Source organism: Opisthocomus hoazin, chromosome 26 (genome assembly GCF_030867145.1).
Source record: "Opisthocomus hoazin isolate bOpiHoa1 chromosome 26, bOpiHoa1.hap1, whole genome shotgun sequence".
Taxonomy (NCBI): Eukaryota; Metazoa; Chordata; class Aves; order Opisthocomiformes; family Opisthocomidae; genus Opisthocomus; species Opisthocomus hoazin.
Window position 1 is genome coordinate 3,067,324 of NC_134439.1, and position 21,562 is coordinate 3,088,885.

The window sequence follows — 21,562 nt, forward strand, 5'->3', positions numbered from 1 at the left end:
GAATGTACTGTGTATCCGACACCAGAGATGTGGAGCGGCATGTTATCTCTACCCCAGAGACCAGCACTGGGAACATTTTCAACGGAAAGAAATAGAATGATCTCACTTCCTATTTCCTTTTGCTCTTTTAGTATTTTACAATTAAACACTTCATTTTAAAGTCTCTCTTTTTCCTTTCTTCATTTTCTTTCATTGGAATTGCCCCTGCCTCCACGTTCTGTTTCCACTTTCTCCTCTTTTCTTAAGGGGAAAGAGAATGAGTGAGAGAAACTGGGACTGAGAGATAGTCCCACACCTTTCTACTGCGAGTCAGAGGAATTATTTTCTCTTTCCTCAGATCACTTATTTTTCACTTTCCTCTTTTCTGGATCTGTTCCCAGCATGATTAGTTCAGAACCATTTTCTTCTCCGGCTCTTCTTCTTTCAAGGAAGCCTTGTTGTACTGGGGCAGGGGGGAGCAGCTTTTGCAAAACAACAACCAAACAAAGCAACCCAACTTGTTTGATCATTTGTTCTTTGAAGATCTGGTTCAAGTTTGTTCTACCAGATCTCTTCCAGGCCCAAGGATTGGAGAGAGAACTGACACTTCTTAGTCTCTAAAATTGGGATTTCAGAGAACAGGAGCTTTTGGGTGACTTCTCAAGAAAGGGGCTCATCTGTTTTCCAGCTGTTCACCTGTGACCAAAGGCCTTGTGAAAAATAAGCACCCACTTTTCTCCAGAGGCCTGAAAGAGAATTTTCCATACCCTCAGCAGAAATCTGGTACCCACCAACGCACCAGGTGTTCCCAGCACATCTGATGCCTGCTAGCTTACAAGTGAAACACATATTCTGCCTTTTTTCCACATACTACTTAATTAGCTGGCTGTGCAATTAGGTACTCAACAGCTGCCTTCTCATGTGGCCTAGAGATGCAGTGTGTCCCCAGTAGCTGACAATTTTCCCAAGTATTCACCTTCTCTGCCAGAGTGATGAATCAAATGAGGAAACTTCTGCACTCCCCTCAACTGACCTGATGTGCTTTGCAGGTGAAATGCATGTGAAAGAGGAAGGCAACCTGCTGTGGGTGGCCCACGCATTTCCACGGGGAATTAAAATAAGCTCCTTTTGTTCTTTATGGGAGGGATAGCATAACGAAGAGCTTTTCCTTGTGGAGCTGGAATGCGTGGGCAAACGATGTTTCACAGTGCCAGCTGGATGTACAGGAGTCCTGGCTCCTCATTGACTCAAAAGCATTTACTGTAAAGAGCAGATTACTGGTTTTCCAAGGGAGTTACAACTGAGGGTAAAACTCATATTTGCACTGAGATCACCCTCTGGGGCTGGGCATTGCTGGAATCCATCAAATTCCCTCCGCATTACAGAAGGGTTCAACTTTGATGAACATTGCAGGACCACTAAGCGTCTTGACGTCCCTTGGGCCAACACATAGCCTTATTTCTGCTATCCTTGTCTATTATTCAGATATTTCAGGGGGTTGGGGCTTGGTGAGTTTTTTCAGAGTGAACTGGCTTTCCATTTTTGGAGTGAATTTTCTTTCCAGTCCCTTCATACCATCTAGTGGGGGATTTGGGTAGAACACATCAGCAAACATGAATGATTAGAAAATAACAGGTGGCGCTGAAATACCTGATATTAACATTTCTGCACCTCTAATTAAAGGCAATGGTGATAAAGGTGATAAGTAAAAAGCCCTCAGGACACACCTGGATAATCACCTCGGTCTGGAGATGGAAACTGAGGGGGAACCCAAAATGTCTGGGGTTTATTCTAGCTTTGCAGAAAGAAAAGCAGAAACATGTGAAATGTTAAATGAAATCTAAACATGCAGGTGAAAAGTGATTTTTGGAAGTAAGTGAATATATTTGATCTAGAAACCATGTGAAAGAACATAGTCCCAAAGGGGTTTTTTTGTCCTAAGACTGAGCTTCATTTTTACTCCCTGTGCAGTCTGGAATCTTGTTGCTTAAACTGTATAAATACACTGTGGAAGATGATACAGATCTTCATAAATCTTCACCACAGATGAAGGAGAAAAAAATGGTCCTGACCCAAAGGCAGAGATGGAAGCTGAGGCACAAACAAAAATAACTAGTAAGCTTCAGCTCTTGTAGAAATCAATCCATGGCCAGAACATGGAACTTCCAGCTGCTACTTTTACCATCAAATTCCATTTTTCTTTTATTTTCTGCTCTTTGAATGGCCTGCAAAGCAATCAAATCTGGAATTTCCATGGCTACATCCAAAAACCACGGCTCTGTCCAGGACTGCCAGAGGAGCCAGACTCTTTCTGAAGGCTTTCATGATCTTATGTTTTGGTGGTTTGAATGATGCGTTCCATGGAGGGCTGCATAGCAATGAACAACACAGGGAAAACAGTAGATCTAATGGAGATCTTGTGACAAGTTTACATGACAAAACACAGAATATTGTCAAAATGGCCATTTCCTATAAGAAGACTCCAAACTGAAGTTTCTGAATCAACATTTTGAAATTTCAGTCTGTCAAAAATGACATTTTTCTGAAACTAGGCATTTGTTTTGCTCAAAACAGACAACGATTTTCAGGTTGCTGTTTCCAAACCAACATTTTCCGGAATGCCACTAAAATGTTGATGTTTTGGCTTTTGATTCAGTTAGGAGACAAAAATGAATGCCAGAATGCCAAAATAACAGAATTCCTAGTTAGAGGAAATTTCTTCTTTTGGTTCTAGAGAGTGAAGGAGCTGCCAGTCTGAGGACAAACTTTCCCTTGGGTGGTCAGAGACCTGAGCAGTTCAGGTTTTACCAGCTGGAGAACTAAACCAAAATGAAATGCTGCGTTAAAGAAAATGATGCTGGAAATTGTATTGTCTGAAAGCTTTGGAAAAAAGCTAGTTTTCTGCCTTTAGAGGAACAATTCAGTGCCTGGCTAATGACAGTGTTCCTTTAGATTAAAGGAATTCAAACAAAAATGCAAGGGAGAGACTGGTGTGTCGGAAGGAATGTACCTCCCATAGTTGCACCTCATGAGAGGTGCTATGCCGTTCATCACAAATCCAAAACATAGCACCATACAAGCTACTATGGAGAAAAATCACCCTATCCCAGTCAAAACCAGTACAGATGCTAACCTCTGCTGAGACTTCATGTTCCAGAAATGTCAAAGGCTACGCTCAGAAGCAAACGGGCACTCAGATCCATCATTACATATTGTCCACCCACTAGACTGAGAGGATAATTCGACAGTTCCTTTCTCAGTGCTTGGGGACCCAACGAGGAGGTTGGGAGCACACAGCACAGCCACTGTACCGGTAAACACATGAGTTGAAGCTAGAGACTTCCACAAAGAAACATATGCAGAGCAGATCATCCACCACATTCTTAATTTCTGAAATTACTTTTTTTAGGTCCCTAAGAACTTTATAAAAGCAACCATTAGTCCCATTTCTCCACCAGGAGCCATGTTCAGACCATACAAAGTGAGCTGCCCAACTTGCCATTGCAACTCCTCTCCATCCTTGGTACAGAAAGGCCACGGCTGGCAGCCTGGGCGAAGCAGCACTGTGAATCCTTTATTGATCTCTTGCCTTCAGATGTCATGAGTACTCATGCCAGTAGGGTTTGGTTCCTAGAAAAGATGGTCAGGGTCTGACTCTCGGGTGACTATGTGCTCTGGCTGATAAGGTCTGGCAGCTACAGCTACGGTCGCTGAAGTCTTTTCTCTCCCATCCCACAGCAGAGCTGACAGCAGGGAATATGTATGTGCACTGCAGGCCTTGCTGTTCTCAACCCAATGTGTTAGCTTAAACTGCTGAAGAAAGTGAGTTTACGCAAATATTTCAGGCAGAGCTAAAGCAATGTCATTTCTGCCAGTTCTGTGATGAAGATAAGGAAAAAGCAGTAATTTCTGACACAGAGTTGGAATAGACAGCGGAGGGAAAGAAAAGTCTTAAAAACACTTCATCTGATTACTTCAGGACATGTGAATCAGAGATGCAAAACCTGAGGCTATTAAACGAGATTCTCAAGAGTCCGAGTCACTCAGTCCAAGTCAAGAAAATGTATCTTAGACTCCTAAGTCACTGTTGGGGATTTTACTCCACCCCTCAAACCTTTCAGCATGTTCCAAACTGACACAATTTATTCATGAAGGTACTCTAGCCACATCACCAGCGCATGATGTCCTGTGGCCATTTTCCCATCAGATACTATGAGACTAATCTAACATGGTGGCAAGCACCAGTAAATATGGAAATAGGGACAAGCCAGAGCCACTGAGCATTCTGTTGGCTGGTTTGGGGTCCAGAGCAGTGAAGCCATATGCTGACCCCTCTTCTGTGGAGACTGAGAAAGTTGACTGAACATAAACTGTAACTAACGGGTAAATGGTTGTATACTGTTGAGCCCCTTCAAAGACAAACGAAAAATCAAGACCAATCACAGTTTTATAAAATGGCTTTTAGTCAGGTCTCTAAAAAGTTCTTAAATCTCAAATCACCTAGCCTACACTGGCACGCTAGAGGCCTTGCTATGCTGGGAATAGCAGAAATTCTCTTTAGAGGAAAAAAATTTTTCTTCCAAGGCCTGACATTAAAATGTTCTCAGGGACCCAGATCTATACAGGATGAGAAATTTTCCAGACAAAATCTTACTGTACGTTGCCATGACAAGGTAATTTCAGCATAATCAAAGACGATTTCGCTCTTTATGCCGTTACCCCCTCTGAAACTCACAGCAATCCATTTAGTTCAGATCAACTCAAACGAAAACATTTGGTTTGGGTGTCTGAATATCAGTTTACCCAATACCTCACAGACAATCAACCTGGTCCTCCCTCAGCCACCCTTTGCACAACCTGGTTTTGTGTTAAGGTAGTTCCTTTCCAAGAATAAAACTATATGGGAGAAGTCACCGCTGAAGCTGTAATCTGAGATTCAAAGGCAGAGACCAATCCACCTACATTCCCGCAACCCTTTCTAGACACAAGGGAGGTCAAATGGGACCTAGATGTGAACAGGCTGCCTTGTTCCTCCATAGAGACAGCAACTCCTCCTGCACAAAGCCCACAGCCAAAAAGAAAACCAGCCCCCAGCAGCCATCAACAGCGTTTAGTGAGTTGGGCACTGGGGATAGGCACGCTTTTGAGAACAGCCACTTGGTATTTCTACCTCATCTGTGAACGTGCTGTCCCAAAGGATTTCTGTAACTCTGTTAAAAGTAATGTTCAAGTGAGCTGAGTAAAACCAGACATGAGTGTGTGGAGCCTTAAGGTTTCCGGGAGCATCACTGGGCTTTGATATGTGGAATCAGTTCTATGTAATGGTTTCTCAAATGCACCCTGACGCTTATGTATGGTGTCCTGGAAACGAATGGGATTTATTCAGTGCCTTACGAAGTGTAACACTGGGGCTGCATTCTAATATGGCTTTCTACATGACAAGCACACAGCTCCTGAATCAGCATTCAGCGCTCATGCATTTCCAGGCTAGGAGAAAAACATGTTTTTCAACTTAATAAATGCAGGGGACTGTTCTAGCTCATAGCAGGAAAATACAGGGCACCAGGGCACTCGGGGCACTGGGGAGGGCACAATTTGCTGCATGAACAGAGATGCTTATCTTGTATCTACAGGATACAAGAATAAGCATTTCTATAGCAGCAGATCACGTAGACACAGACAAGCTTGCTGTAAAACAGCCAACTTGCTAATACCATGCACAACTTTATTAGGTATCACGATTTTTTTTGCTCAGGCAGTGCCACAGAACAAAGCCAGTCATAAAATTACCATGCAAACTGTTTCTCACTAGGAACCAGAGTTTTTAACTGAATAAATCTTTTGGCCATAAATTTCAAAGATTCTCTGGAAATTATAAACAAAACCACTCCCCAGATGTCAGAAAGCAGAAAGAAATTTCAGAACTAGCTTAAATACTGTGATTTTTAAGATGCAACCAGGTTCCCTCACAGGAATTACTGGTGTCTCCACCACTGCTCCTTTTCATCTCCACCATCCCAGCACAAAAAAATCGCCATGATGCACAGCATCCCTCAGTGAAATGCTGGTGAGTGGTTAGATGTAGCCCAGATGCACATTAAAGATGGAGCACAAGCCAACCATTTCAACTTCAACCCCCGCCTGACCTGTTCATCATCAGACCAGATTAGATCTCTGTGTTACCTAGCCTAAAATGCCACAATGCCATCTCAGCCATGGTCAGGATCAGACTCTTCAAAATAATGCAAGGAATTTCTTCTGAGAGAACCTTCACTTTAAAAAAAATACAAAACACATCCTACTCAGTTCTAATTTTTTTGTCTGCTATTTCACTTGCGTGTTTAAAGACTCCTATCTGATCAGGACATGTTTTCTTTTGCAACTTTACTCCTATTATATCCTGTTGCCTTTACGTGATTAAAAAGTTAGTTTTAAGTAGAATTTCCATCATTCACATACACACCTCTAAATTTTGTCTTGAATTTCCTGAATCTAACCTTAATTTAATGAATAATTGCTTATTTGGGTAGCAGCTCAGGAGCTTGAATCTTAAGATCCATCAGTATTATTGTTCACTGATCCAGTATCTGACAGAGTTAATGGAAGCCTTCCCACTGGAGACCTAGTGACATATTCAAAGGTCTAGTTAGCATCTCTGTTTCTCTCTGTATCACTAAATATAACAGCTGAGCTTTGATGCGAGTACAGCAGTGGATTAGTCAGCTTTGACTACCTGCGTCTGCCCCCGTACCTGCACTTTTACTAGTGCCCTTCACCACAGGTTGCACAGGATGTTTTTCTGTTGTTTTTTTTGTTATATCTCTTCACCAGAAAATTTTGATTTATTGAAACCAAAGCTTTTCTTCAGTGAGGTTCCTTGGATCCAAAGGGAATTTCTCATCAACAGTAGCAGAGAGAGAATGAATCAGCAGTTCCTGGTATTGTCACAGGCCACAGTATGTGACGGGAAATGAGTCTAGTTAAGGGGTCAGCAGCACAGAAGTGTGGAATTATCATACAGACAAGAGGTTACGTAAACTCAGTAAGTGATACACCTGTCAATTTTAAGGTGTGCATGGTTCAAATGAAAAACACATATTTTTAAAATTCTGTGGCAAACAGACACTCACAAATTTAACCGAAATCTCCATGTTATGTCAAAAAACAGTTGAGAAGGGAGAATATTACCCAGCCGTAGTATACAACAGGCAACATGAATGGCTCTTGGCGTAGGCACTACTTATAGCCGCCTAAAGATTTGGGTCAATGAGCCTCTGGGCATGCCATCAGCCATCTCTCCAAGCGAATGCAGATAACCACGTAAGAACCCACACCGTGGCAAAACGCCCAGGAAGGCGTCCCCCAGAGATCGCTCTCCTGTGGCACAAACAGGGCAAACACGGGACTGCAGAGAAGCTGAAATCCCCATTTTCAATTCCCTGCTGCAAGCAAAATACAACACAGAGTAGGAAGTGGCGCAGGTGCAGAGGATCTGAGTGGGTGCAGCGTGGGGGCCCTGCGCGGGTCCCTCCACGGGATCGGCAGCCACGCGTGGAAACGAGTCCCGTGGCCCCTGGATGGAGCTGTTGCTTCACAGCTGGCTTTGCTGCCGGGAGAGCGGCTTGGACTTGCACTCTCCGAGCTTTGTAGTGAAAAAACGAAATGAGGTTGAAAAGCATCGGAGAAGGCGTGGCTGTAAGATAGCAAGGGAACAATCTGTCTTGGTGCTGAGATTTATGGATCAGCCAGCTCAGCACCTGAAATTTGTGATTTCTCACCTTGGGGATTTCATACGGCCAGAAATAGGAGCTGCTGGGTCACTAGGCAGCATGCGCTAGGAGCTGAGAGTCGAAGACTTGAAGTGCCATATTGTTGGGACTGCCACCCTTGCCTGCCAAAAAGTAGTTATCCAAACTAAAGGCTTGGGGGACCGCAAGAAGGTCTTTTCTCACTCTCATAAGCAAAGAAGAAGCAGTAAGTGGATCTGGGCAAGAAAAGGAGTTCTCAGTCCAGTAAAAAAATGTTACAGATCAAAACAAAATCCTCCTACAAAATTCCATCACACATCAGAGCCAACTAGAAAACTGGAGACACTGTCACACAAATGTAAACAAAACTCGTCAAATAACAGAAAACAGGAATTTCATAAACACAAGTAGTCATACCACTCCCCCGAGAGGTGACCACCTTGTTTCAAATATGGCCTAATTCAGGAAAATAGGAAATGAAGCTTACACACAATAAACTCATCCACAGTTAAACTCAATTACTGCCAAACAGCCCTTTGAAGCTGTTGTGCCTTATTGGCACCATCAAGTCAGAGGAAGACAAGGTTATTGGAGAAGTGATCAGGGCACCGGGATGGGCACTGGAAACAAGCTTTTTATATAGTTTTTATAATTTTATATATTTGGAATTTTTTTCTGTAATTTATATATAAATTAAACCCATGATGGAGAAAAGCAACTGTTTCACTGGTAGGAAGTCAGATAGCCACCACGTGCCCGATCTCTTTGCAACAGAGCAAATTGTGCGCTTGGCACTTTTCATTCTCCCTTACAGGACACGAAGCCTCATCCGCACCCTGAATTCCTTCTTCGCCTATGGATCCCACAGGCAGGAGGCTGCGGGGAGAGAGCCCTGGCACACAGGCTGGCTACAGCAGCCTCTAAGCCTGTATCACCTTTGAAATTCAGCTAAGGCAGCTGCTTGGAAACAGCCTTCAAAGAAACTTCTGTTCACCACTCTTCATCCCAAAAGCAAAGGGAAAGAGAGGATAATTTCCAACACATCCCATTGCTTGGCTAACATCTGTTAATTCTACCTGGCTAAAGGTTTGTAGTGCCTTGTGGGATGATGTTTTAATGCAAATTATGTAATGAGGTAATTTTCCTTGCTGCAAATAACTTGCATTCAAATCTGTCTTTACAAAGAGGGAAGAAACAGGTTATGGATAAAAGACTTCTGCTGATGAAAGGAATCTGGTGTATGCACAGAGAAGCAGATGGGAGAGATTGCTCTCTGCCCTGCATCCTGCAATGCTGCTGTCTGCTCTGACGGCAGGTCTCTGCCCAGAGCTGAGTTAGGCTCTCTCCCTGACCAAAGCACCCCTCTGCCTTTCTCCTAAGTTTAACCAGTCTTGCAAAGCTTGTGGAAAATCATGAAACAGACACAGAGCCAAGCTATACTCATTTCATGGAAGAAATTCAGCATATCCATCAACGGCTGTCAAGCTCCCATTTTGCTAGCTAGTGAATGGAGGGGGTTTATTGTCCAGTCTGGAGCATCTCCAGATGCCACCCCAGCTTCACGGCCCACATTACAGAACAGCAGAGTGGCTGCAACACAAGCCTTCTCTGAAAAGAAGGGTCTTTGCCTTGACTCCTTTGAGGGTGATGTCTCCTGGGGAAAGTCCTGTTACAGGGCATGCACAGTGGACACAGTAACCTGGGAGGCTGGTGAGGCATACGTGAGATGAGGGTTTCCTGGGCCAAAAAGCCAGCATTTTATCCCCACACAGGATCCACAGTCAGAAACAACGTTCTTCATCAGTCGCTTGACAAAGTGATATGTGCAACACAGGGTGATTTCTATTAGCAGAACCACAAAGCTTTTTTCTGCTTTTGCTCTGTATCAAAGGTCATGTACCCGTTGCACAGACACAGATAAATTACTGGACCCCCAAGGGCTGCTGGAAGAGTAAATACTGTACAGAAAACAACCTGCTGTGCAGGTGCTAGGCAGCGCTACTTGTCAGGATTGATAGGTCATTTTGTGCAAAACAGATTGTGGGGCTCTGCAACTCCAGTGGGAGAAGCAGCCTTGGACTCAGGAGCCTCTGGGTTCATTTCAAGCTCAGAGACCGTGGCCTTTCCTGGTTCCTCATTACCAAAACTGAGAGAACAGTTTTTGCCACTCAACACAACAGACACTGGGACAGTCTTTGACCAAGGGACTCTGCTGCCTCCAGGCGACAACTACAGATGGTCAGATACGGTTCATTTGCTTCTCCATATTTCCTGTCAAAGATGCCGACTCTGAACTCCAAACTCATAGAACTGATATTTTCCATTTTTCATCACAAAATACCAAGTTTAGAAGCAGAACAGCATTCCTCATTGTGTGAAAAATCACCTTTTCAGTGCGACGTATTTTGTTGGAGAAATGTCATGAAGTGCCGCCTGGTTTCCATTGCTGTATGGTCCTCTGAATTTGGTATCAAACAGGGGTGAGTTACGACTGATGCTTTCTCTCCCCTATTCTCTGTACCAGATAAGGGTTAGACTCTTTGTTCCCTTACAGGAAACAAGCACAGAGCAGCTCTTCCCACAAGTGCAGCATGTACAAGGACTCCGCCTCCTGCTCAGCCACTTCTTTCTACAGTTACAGAACAGAACCATCTTAAGCCTTCACCCTGCAGTCATACTCACCTGGAATTGGCCAATTTGCTGCAGCAGTGGCAGAGAGGAGACGGCACAAGGAAAAGTGGAAAAAAAGAAAGACAAATATCCTTAGAATGCAGCCCTGCCTGTACATCTCCTTCCTGCTGCTGAACAGCCCAGAGGTTGTTGCACGTGTGCTCTGGGGTCTCCACAGCACTGGCAGTCCAGCTCCCAGCCTGACCAGTCACTGCAGACCTCTTGTCATTAGTATCGCATGTCGGATGCTAATCAGTTGTCAGTAGTTATGCACAGCAGGAGAGAGAGAAAGATAGGTGTGTGCTGTTGAGCTTATTAAACTCTTAGATCACAGATGATTAACTTGGGTGTGAGGGTCTTCTTTCCAATACAGTGAATAATTTACACAAAATTGAAAGGAAAGAATCCAGACCTGAACTGCTCACAATTTTTTCAAACAACTAACTGTGGGGTTCTTTAATGCATTACTGCTCCTGCATGCTCAGCAGGTGACCAGAGCAAAGGCACTGGAGTATGTTTTCCATTCCTCTCCTTTTCTCCATCCATCCATCCATCCATCCATCCATCCATCCATCCATCCATCCATCTTAGGCTTCCCAAGGAGGCTGGCAGCCCTGTTTGTCTAATGGAGGGGCAGCTGAAGGGACATCTCCAAGCTAGGGACATCTCCAAGCAGAGGACAACCCAGGGCATGCTTTAAAAAATTACTTTGGGAGCTCTGCAAGAAACAGGACACTGCCCTGCTTTTCTGTGGCATTTTGACAGAGAACTGCATAAGTGAAATCACACGGATTTGAAGTAATGATCCTCCTAGCACAGTCAAGGACAAACACATCCTAGCTAGCTGGCTCTATTCCCTTTTCCCAGCTGTTTCACAGGTTTGGGGTTTATTTTACTGGCCTTCTGGTCCATTGCCCCTCTGCATAGATTTACTTGGTAATTCACACGGCAGATGCTGCAGGAATTTGGCTCCACCAGATCCAGCTCCCTTCTTGATTATACTGGTTTTCTATCAATTCCATTTTGTTAGGTTTAACAGAATGGTCTACTACATTTAAGTGTTACAAGCCATAGGAAAGTGAGAAGATAGTGGACTGGATTCGTCTCACCTGACTTATCTGAAAGAGATATAAGCACTGCAGGTATTCAGAGTCAGCCAAAGTCTAATCTCTGAGTCAGTGGAGGGAGACAGACAGATAAATTACTTAATTCAGACATTCTGGTGTGAAGCAAACCTTGCCATAAAAGTGCCTGTTTCCCTCTGCTGCCCATGAAAAGGCTGAAAGGTTCCATCACTCACTTTCCTCTCCCATAGAAGAAGCTTCTTTTTTTTTTTGTAGTTCAAACACTGAGGCAGGAAGAACTGAATTCAGCCAGGACAGCGAATGCAGGACAACATCATCTCACCCCAGAGATCTCCATCACTTCAGGGATGCTAAAATGTTTCCTCAGTTGGAAATCAAATTTATTACTGGTCAGTGCGTGCATTACAAGGAGATGCAGATTTAAATCCTTGCTTTAAAAGATGTTTAATGAGCTACATGTGCAAGTGGGAAAGCAGGTATCAATCCCAGAGCAGAGCACAGTGCCCAGATACCTGCAGGAGACATTCACTGGACCCCTTCTCCAAGGACATGGTGCAGCCCTGACTGAGACAGCAACAGGGACCTAGGAGGTACTGCTTCTTAGTTCCTACTAACAGAGTGATGCAAAGGTCTTGGCAAAAAAAGAAAGAAAAAGAAACATGCAGCCTGAAGTGATATGTCTCACTTTGTGTCTGAACCATCTCTTATGGAGTTCAACTCTGTGACCTTCGCACCCTTGATGCCTTTGGCTCCCATTTCCCTCTGGCTCAAACCGGGGCAGGACGGGGTGTATCTCAGTGCGAGCTGGTGTCTGCCAGCTCAGCTTAGATCAGTTCCCATCAACCTTGCCTGCAGATCAGAGCAGCCTGCCAGCACGACAGGAGATGCTCCAGCTAGAGATTCTGCTGATTAAACCAAAATCTCTCATTCAAACACAAACACCAGGAAGGACAGGCATTCTCACCAAGCACCTGCCCATTCATTCCCTGCCTCTTGCTGCAGTGCATAAGGGAAAGAGCAATAATGCACACACAAGGGATGAGGGCCAAAACTGACCGTGCTCTCAGTAGAAGACGCTCAGTTTTGCATCACGTGCCTGGCAGTCCAAGTGCTCGTAGAGGGCTTTGTGATGTGGGGGTCTCAAAAGGAGTCCTGTGGATTAGAAAGCCTAAAGGGCAAGGAGAAACTGCAGAGGCAAGGAAGGGAATGCTGCACTTGTATACATAATTGGTTTAGTTACTGCAGAGATCAGGAATGGCTCTGTGATCAGTTAAGCCTGACACTCTGGTTCCCAGTTTGCCCCAGCATTCATAGCTACTTGGCCTTTAATCTCCAGATACAAATGATTGCCTTAAACTCCAACCCTTTAGTCTCCAGAACTTTTTTTTCCAGGCTGGTTTCTTGCATCTGCTTTCCTTTTGTCTCCTCCAAAATCAGATGTAGAGGAATACAGTTCTGCAGTTCTGTTTCTAACCCTAGATGGTGCACTTTAGTTACAAGCCTCAAGAAAAGAACCGCTCATGATTGGGATTACAAAGGTTTCTTTGCAAGTCCAGTAGCACACGTGAAGAGGTGGTAGCAAGAACACGTTGGACAACCCACACCAGTTGCAAGAAATCATGGTATAAGCAGTAGATGGGCCAGTACATCCATCGCTTGACTGCCTTACAGATACCTTGCTTGCTGTCCCTGCTGTGTCAGCGTGGGATGCGGAAGCACAGCTCCAACTTGTAGAGTTGGTTGCAACTGTTGGTGCTAGACTGCTGTTGGTACAGCAACTGAGGATCTGACCCTTGATGCTAGAGAACAGCCTGTACAGCACAGCTCTTTCCCTCTGATTTGCTATGGGATGGGAATTCCCACGTTAGCCAAGGTCTAAACCAAGGACTGACTGGACCTCCAAGCACCAAAAGATATTGCTCATTAGGAGTTTATGTTGTGCCAGTAGGAATTATTAAACAAATAAATAAGCAAAACCCACCAGAGTAAACGCAGACTCTAAGCATACCAAAGCAACATAAGAACACAAGCATTATAAGAAGCCAAAATTACCTTTTCAAGAAGCTTTTCATCCTCCTCGGTGTGTCTCTAAAGCCCCAGCTCTGGGACCTCTCATGTTTATTGTGCTTATTTTGTGACTGCAAAACACAAAGAGCTGGAAACGAAACAAATTCATTCCCCTTCCCAGTGGAAACAGAGCTGGAAAGTCAAACCCCTACTCTAGCTCATCTTGTTTGGATTCCCTGTGGGGTATGTTCACAGCATCAGGGAACTGGTGCTAATGCCATCCCCCGCCTCATAATGCAGACGACCATTGAGCCTTGATTTTAAGATCTTTTAAATGACTAAATATCAATTAATATCCTTTAACTGCTGCTATAAATCATTTCATGGGAGACATGCATGCTTATCTCTCACCTTTATTCACCACCTCAAAAAAATCCACAGCAAGAGAACAGGCCCTGAAGGGCTGTGGCTCTGGCGACTGCTGCTCAGACCCTCCCAGCAAGCACCGGACTCTGCCCTTGAGCCAGCTACCAACAGGAGTTGAACGCCTCAATCTCCACGTGACAAGGGCACAGCTTGGAAAGGGTTTTGCAGCATCTCTGGTGCTCCCGTCCCAAGAATCTGCAAAGGCTGACCAAGGTCTGGCATAAGGAGGTTTAGCTTGAACACTGAATCAAACTTTCAGTCCAGTGCTAAGGATAGGACCGCACCAGCACACATTGCTTAGGGAGGTTGTGGAATCTCTACCACTGGAGTTTAACAATATAACGGTATAGCTTTGGGTAGAGATATGCAAATTCAGAGCAAAATAGATTGGATTAAATGACCTCTAGAGACCTCCTCCAGGCCCATCTTCTTTTTAATTATCTTTTAAGTTTTAGATGAATGTCAACAACGATATTACTGTCTGAATCTAATCCATGTGTCTAAACCTGATTTGGACCTACCAGAGAAAGAACCTGATGGAAGGTCTGGAAAATATCATTTTTAGGTCTTAGTATACCTCATCACCTCAGGGTTTCATGACAGACAACAGCATGGCTAGGCAAGGATCTGTGACCACAATCAATCGATTTCATCCTAAACAAAGGCAACAGATGCTAAGAAGAAGCAACGGAAGTACATGAACTGCCAGCAAAGAGAATCGACAGTCCTTCTTCTCTACTAGAGCCTGTCTTAGCACAGCCACAGCATACAACAAAGAACAACCAACCATAACAATAGTGGGCAGGCTCTCCGATACAAACGCATTTAATGCTTCCAATAACATACCCTTGTAAATAAGTTAACAATAATAAATAAATAGTTAATTACAAGAGCTATTTAAAATCACTTTTCCTAAGATGAGATATGACATTTTATACAGACATGAACACATCATTTTAAATGCTTAGTAAAAATCCATTTCAAGCTACTTGTAAAGTGGAATGCATAATATTAGTTTTATGTACTTCTATAAACATTTTGCCTTTTTTAGTCATTCATACATTCAAATTGCTGTCGTATCCAAGTCACTAAAATTAATATTAAATAAAGCACAACTCTACATTATTATTAGAATAATTGCTCCACTACACAAACAATAGACCCTCTTAAGCCTGAATGGCTTTTTTAAAAATAGATGGAAACAAGTAACAAAAGTCGTCTCCAGTAGAGAGAACAATGTCTGTTTGCAACTTCAGACAGCCTGCACTGAACTGAACTGGAAGCCAGCTGCCTGTCTCCGCAGAAAGGCATTAGCAGCAAAACCAATTTGCCATTTTAATGATGAGAAAATTTGTCAAGTAATCCATTTCAGTGCACCACTACTCACAGCATTAGAAAGATTTCACTAGTGTCTAAACTGAATCTTGCTGCGATTTTGTTTTGCTACAGGTTGTACATCTCCTGGACATGGAGAAAAGATTTTTTCCACTGAAGACCACACGAATACTATAAAAATTTTTTTAGATTAGTTAGGCCACAATATACACCAAGAATTACATGTAAGGAATGTAGAATAAGAAAGGTGATTAATGCAAGCAAGTGTTAGAAACTGAACTTTTCACACAGAACAGTCTGATCTCCATTAACTACCATACACACAATTAGGTGGCTAGAAGGCAGTGAAACTGGTGCATGGTCTGGTAGTGAAGCTGATACATTGTTTGCTAAACTGGCATTTCTGTCACTGTAATCAGCATTCAAATTACATTAGTCCCTGCCCAGAGATGCTGTTCCTCTGACACACAGTTTCTCTTGCTATCAGGGTCTCTTCTCAGAGTTGTAGGAAGACTCTTGCATGCTTGTAACTTAAGCCATAGTGCTTGGTTAAGACATAACCCCAGCAGTCGCCCTAACTGTTGTCATTGCCTAGAAATGCTAGGTGTAACACTCCTCTCTTCCCCTTAGGGTTACAGCTGTTGGACCATGCAGATGCATAGTTTTCCCACTGCACTATTCATCATTTGCTATGTTCGTTTCAGATTCTTTGCAAGGTCTATTCAGCTTGCATCTCTGAAATGGTCGGTTCTGTTGGGGTTCCTCGAATTCCTCTCAATTTTGAAATGCACCTTTGGTGGTGTGGAGAACCGCTTTGAAACAGTTTTTCATGTGACTGAATGACTGTCACATATTCCTCCTGAGCTTTCCTTTACACTAATCACAGAATGGTTTGGGTTGGAAGGGGCCTTATAGAACACCTCGTTCCAAACTCCCTGTCATGGGCAGGGACCCCTTCCACCAGCCCAGGGTGCTCCAAGCCCCGTCCAACCTGGCCTTGAGCACTGCCAGGGAGGGGGCAGCCACAGCTTCTCTGGGCAACCTGGGCCAGGGCCTCAGCACCCTCACAGTAAAGAATTTCTTTCTTATATCTAATCTAAATCTACCCACCTACAGTTTAAAGCTGTTACCCCTTGCCCTCTCACTCCATGCCCTTGTATAAAGTCCCTCTCCAGCTTTCTTGTCGGCCCCTTCAGGTACTGGCAGGCTGCTCTAAGGTCTCTTTGGAGCCTTCTCTTCTCCAGGCTGAACAGCCCCAGCTGTCTCAGCCTTTCCTCATACAAGAGGTGTTCCAGCCCTCCAGTCATTTTTGTAGTCTCCTCTGCACCCGCTCCAACAGGTCCATGTCTTTCCTAGATCCGCTATAAACTCAGCTGCTCCCCCTTCTTATCCCAAATCTGTATTTCTAAACACCCACTTGTGCACCTGAGGAGTGCTGGCTATTTTGCTTAGCAGTAGCTGCTGTAGTTGCTGTATATCTGTATTCTAATGAAACCATTCCCCAGCATGCTATTTGTCAAGATCATACACACAGTGTTCCTCCTAGCCTTCTGCAAATGTAATAAATGCATCCACTCTCACATAGTTCAGACAGTTAATGGAAGTACTGAGCAAAACTGGACACAGGACAAGTCCTAATGAAGCCTGACTCCATTAATTCTTCCAGCTTCCTCTGGCCCACCCTACTGTAGTCGTACCTAGACTATATTTCTCTAACATGCTTATGAAAATGTCATATTTCTTGCACTTAAGTACATTGCTTTCCATGACATCTGCTTTTCTACTATCAAAAAGGCTTTTCTCAGTGTTAGGAGTAAATTCAATTTATTTGACATGATTTATGCTTTTCTAATCCAGGTTGGCTGCAACTCATCTTCTTGCTATCTTTCATATGTTCAACAAACAGTTAAGGTTATTTATTCAGTATTTTCCAGATATTGAGGTCAAGCTGAAAGCCCTGTCTCCTCTTTCAAAAAGAAAGCCAGGTTCAGCTGACTTCTCCTTCTACTAACTGCTCATTTCTGCCTCTATTTGCCCATTGAATGTTGTTCTCTAGCCCTTTACACCATACAGCTTATCCCTGTAAACTGGGTAAATTAAAAGGTTTCGGTTTTAATAAAAAACTGGTAGAATTTCAGGACAGTGGAACAAAGGAAGAATCTCAGTGTGGAAGTACGGATGCAAGGCCGGGTTGGGGGACTCTTAAACTGGCTGTACCCACATGCCGGGCTGGTATGGGTCCCTTTGAGCTCTCCTCAGAAATCCTTCAGAAATTAACTCTTCCCTCCTCTTCCCTTGAGAAATTTCCTTAGGAGCAGCTGGTTTGACCTAAATTGCTTCTCCTCTGATCTCTCCTTGGTCTGGGCTTTGCTGCCCATTGGAGTTACACTAACCACTGCCTCACAGACAGCATTTTAGTGAGCGCCTCTTTAGCATTGTGGGGCTCGTCTGTGAAAGGTTTTTCCATGGCCTCTCTTAGTATTCATCATATAATTTCATTTAACCCAGGATTTCTCTCACTTCCTGTGTCTTATTTAGTGCTGCCTGTTTGATTGTGTCCCTCCACACATTGACTGTTCTTAAAGTCCAGCTTTTCTGATCTAACCTACTTGCCATTTTCTGCAAACACAGTCAGGAAACAAGAAATCAATGGAAAGCTTTTACTTTGTTGAGCTGCCTTTTATTGAACCTTCTATTCTTACTCTAAATTGAGATGATTTGTGTTCATAGTCCTGCTATCAAACGAAAAATGCCTAGCCCTCTCCTTAGTTTCTTCCCCCCTGGATCTGCTTCCCATGAGATCTCATCTCCTGCTTCTAAGTGCATTGGAAGTTACCATTATTGCATTGTTCTTCCCTCTCCCCCTTACAAGAGTCACGCTCACTCTCACCCTAGCTGTGCTCCATCTCCACCTTCGCCAGTTCCTCCTTCCATGGGTAAGAATCTGGCTTTCTCTTGGGTTGCTTCTGCTCTTGCATCAGTTTTCTGCTGTTTTCCTTTCCTAAATGTTTATGTATCTAAAAATCTCATTTCTATCCTCCTTACCCATCCTCTCCAATCTATTAGGGGTAAAGGAGAGCAGGAGGGGAAATCAGAAGCAATAAGGGCAAGAATGGCCTCTGTAGCCCTTGGGGTGGTGACATTAATCGAACATTCCTGCACACCAGACTGAGGACTGAAGGTTGCTGCCACTCTACATAAGCAATGTACAATCCAGCCTGCTGCAGTGCCACATTTTATTGTTATGGTTCATAGAAAGGTGAGTGCACATTCATTTTTCAAGCTAACCCAAATATTTCAAAAAAACGCCACTTCCATTTTCTATTCAGTACTTTCCTTCTTCAGTTTAAGTAAACACTTGCAAAGAAGAAAAGTATCACCAGAAAACCAGAAACCAGCTCATCAGGTGAGACAAATCCAACCAGATCAGACATAAGGATCTGAAATCAAGGGTAATGAAGGGAACACTGAACAGTATTCCTCCTTCCCAAAGGCACGCAGTCTCTGTGCATGCTGCCCAGAAGGCTCTTGTGCGGCATACAAACAACTGTAGTGAACTGGACCAAGCTGGGGAAGCTGCCAGAGCAGGCCTGGAGGTTTGTTTTCCATGTAAGCAGCCATGCTCAGGTGTCTCAACCTGCGAACTGACTCCCTCCCTTGCACAGCCTTTGCCTTTTCCTTCCCGACCATCTCTTCTGGGACTGACAGGTAACAATGAGGATGGTCTTGAGAAGCTTGCACTTCTGTGTCACACGGCAACACTTCTGTTCACAAATTGTCTTTATACTTCTGATGTGCAATGCCTGTTATCTTCCAGCCATGAGCTTAAATGCGCTATAGCAAACCACTCTCCAATATATCAATGCAATCTACAATCTAATCTTCTAATTAAACTACCTGGGAAGAAGCTCTTAATGGGGCAGCAGATTTATTTCCATTTTCAATTCTCGCATCAGGATCAGTTAAAAACTTATCAAGTCTCAGCTCTATTCTGGAGCTTAAAACAAGCTCAAAGTCAGAACTGAAATACATACTTCTTGTTCTCTTATCTGAAAGAAAATTCAAGATTTCTTTGGCATGGATAAGGAAGACACTGAAGTACTTACATGAAAGAAAATAACATTTATCAGCATGGAGGTGTTAAAGAAAAGCATGATTTATGTCAACTTTTTAACTGGAAATTGAACTTTTTTCAGCTTATTAGGACAGTTTTTTCAGTATTTTGGGTCAAATATTTCCTTTGTGATTTCTCTTATTTTCAGAAGAAGTATAAAGACTTGAGTCCACTGGATTCTTTCATTTACATTCCTTGGGAAATTCTGACCTTTAGAATAATTTAATTTCAAGTAAAAAACGACAATCCAGGTTAAAAGCTTCACAGAATTAACTTCCCCAAACAGGCAAATATCATTATATTCTGTGATAAAGTTGAGTGTTTTCATTTTGGTGAAAGAACTTATTATTAAAATTGATAGCTTAAGTCCCTCAGACTGAAAACTTATGATCAAAACACGCAAAGTCAGTCATAAGTATATTTCCAGGCTCTGAAAAACACTGGGACACAGCTTGTTGTGTCATAAAATGCATTCAGTTTGTGATTTGCAAGGTCTTACAAAAACAATAAATTTTTTCATGTTATAGGATGGAGTCATAAAGCTATTTCAATTTACTTCCTAAGCAGAAGGATAAATCTAAAGAGGGAAATACCCATATTGAAGGATATTTTTGTATTGATGGGAATCATTTCCAGGCAAATTAGCATTGTTTTATGTGCATTCTCATAGACAAGGAGAAGTCAAAGCAACCATGCAATCAGTCTTCCTTAAGCAGTAGAGAGGAAGGGCAGGCTGTCCTACAGAAGCGCTTTGGGTATCTATCTGCATGCAGCAGACTCTAGATAACCTCCAGGTCTAACAGGAGCGGCCAGCAAGCAAAAATGAGGCAGTGGAAGAAAATGTTGCTCAAGAGGTAAAGTGGTGCTGAGTGAGTTCAGGACTCCCACCCTTGAAAGAGATGAGAGGAACTCTTGCTGAGGACCCGGGCAAGACTGCAGGTGGGTTATACCCATAGTTTATACTTCTTCAGTTTCCTTTGCCACATAGTAATGAAGAATATAACCCTGAATTTTGCTAGAAGATACTTTTTGCTTATTTTTATTTTCAAATAGGCTCCAAAATCTGGTGTACTTAGAGGTCCACAGGAGTGACGAACTGCTTTACTTGCAACTGCTAGTAAGCACTTTGGTTATGAGGTACTTGTGCCACCAAATCTTGGGAGGAAATTTCCCAGTAAATACCCAGTAGTGAGATAGCTGATGGCTATAGCTAAGTGCATTTTGCCAGAGAAACATTTGTTTAAAATATTAAAGCAAACATATAGGAGCGGTCAAATTAATGTAGTATAAGAAGTGCGTAAGAAGTATTAAGAAATACCATGGCTGTTTATACTTCTTACAGCAAGTAAAAACTTGTGTTACTGCAAAGGTTGCAAATTGTATTTCCAGAACAAAAACTTTTTATAAAATATATCCAGATGGGTTCAATTCAGAAAAAAACCAAGAGCTAAGGCAGCCACTTGGGCTGAGCTGCAGTGCTGCAGCAAACTGTCAACATTCACATTTTTGCGTTAGGATGAGGGTGAACTCAAGCTCAGACATACCTGCATGGACATACCCCAAAGGAAGAGACATACCAGACCTCAGGAAAAGGCAGTCAGCATTTGCACCTCTACATTTGGAGAAGGAATGCAAATGGTTTGGGGTACATAAAACATCAATAAGCTGAAACTAAAGAGCTTTCATTATCAGTCCTCCATTTATATGCAACAGACTCCGATCCCAAAGGCCGCCAAAGTGAACCAGCACACAAGCAATGAAATGCCAACTTGTGAGCATGAAGACAAATTAATCACCGGAACAAGCTAATGCAGTTTGGCTTGCAGTTAAAGTGAGATCTATGGGGTCACTTCCTCTGGTTCAGCTGATACGCAGGAGTAATTTAATCATTTGCCACTGCATATGTGTACTCAGAGTCTGATTAAAAGCTCAAAACTGGTGGTTGAAACCTAATCATCTTCTGATAGGACTGTCTGCACAATCTACGTTCATGCAGTGACAAGACTACAGCGAGCAAGGAATAGGGCTTACATTTACCTAGTACTCTTCATCCCAAAGACGCACAAGGTACGTTACAACAAGAACCGTACATACTGCAGCCTTAGTACACAACTGCTCCTGGAGTGTGAATAAGCAGCCAGGGCACGGCAGTGCGTAGCCAGAAAGAAGGTGCTTAGCTCTACACATGCAGAGATCCT

General features: G+C 43.2%; 1 protein-coding gene across 2 annotated transcripts in view; it reads right to left on the minus strand.

The window, feature by feature from the left end:
• Nucleotides 1-21,562, minus strand: part of LOC104338677 (acid-sensing ion channel 2) — a 513,818-nt gene that overhangs the window by 308,359 nt on the left and 183,897 nt on the right. The window lies entirely within an intron of this gene.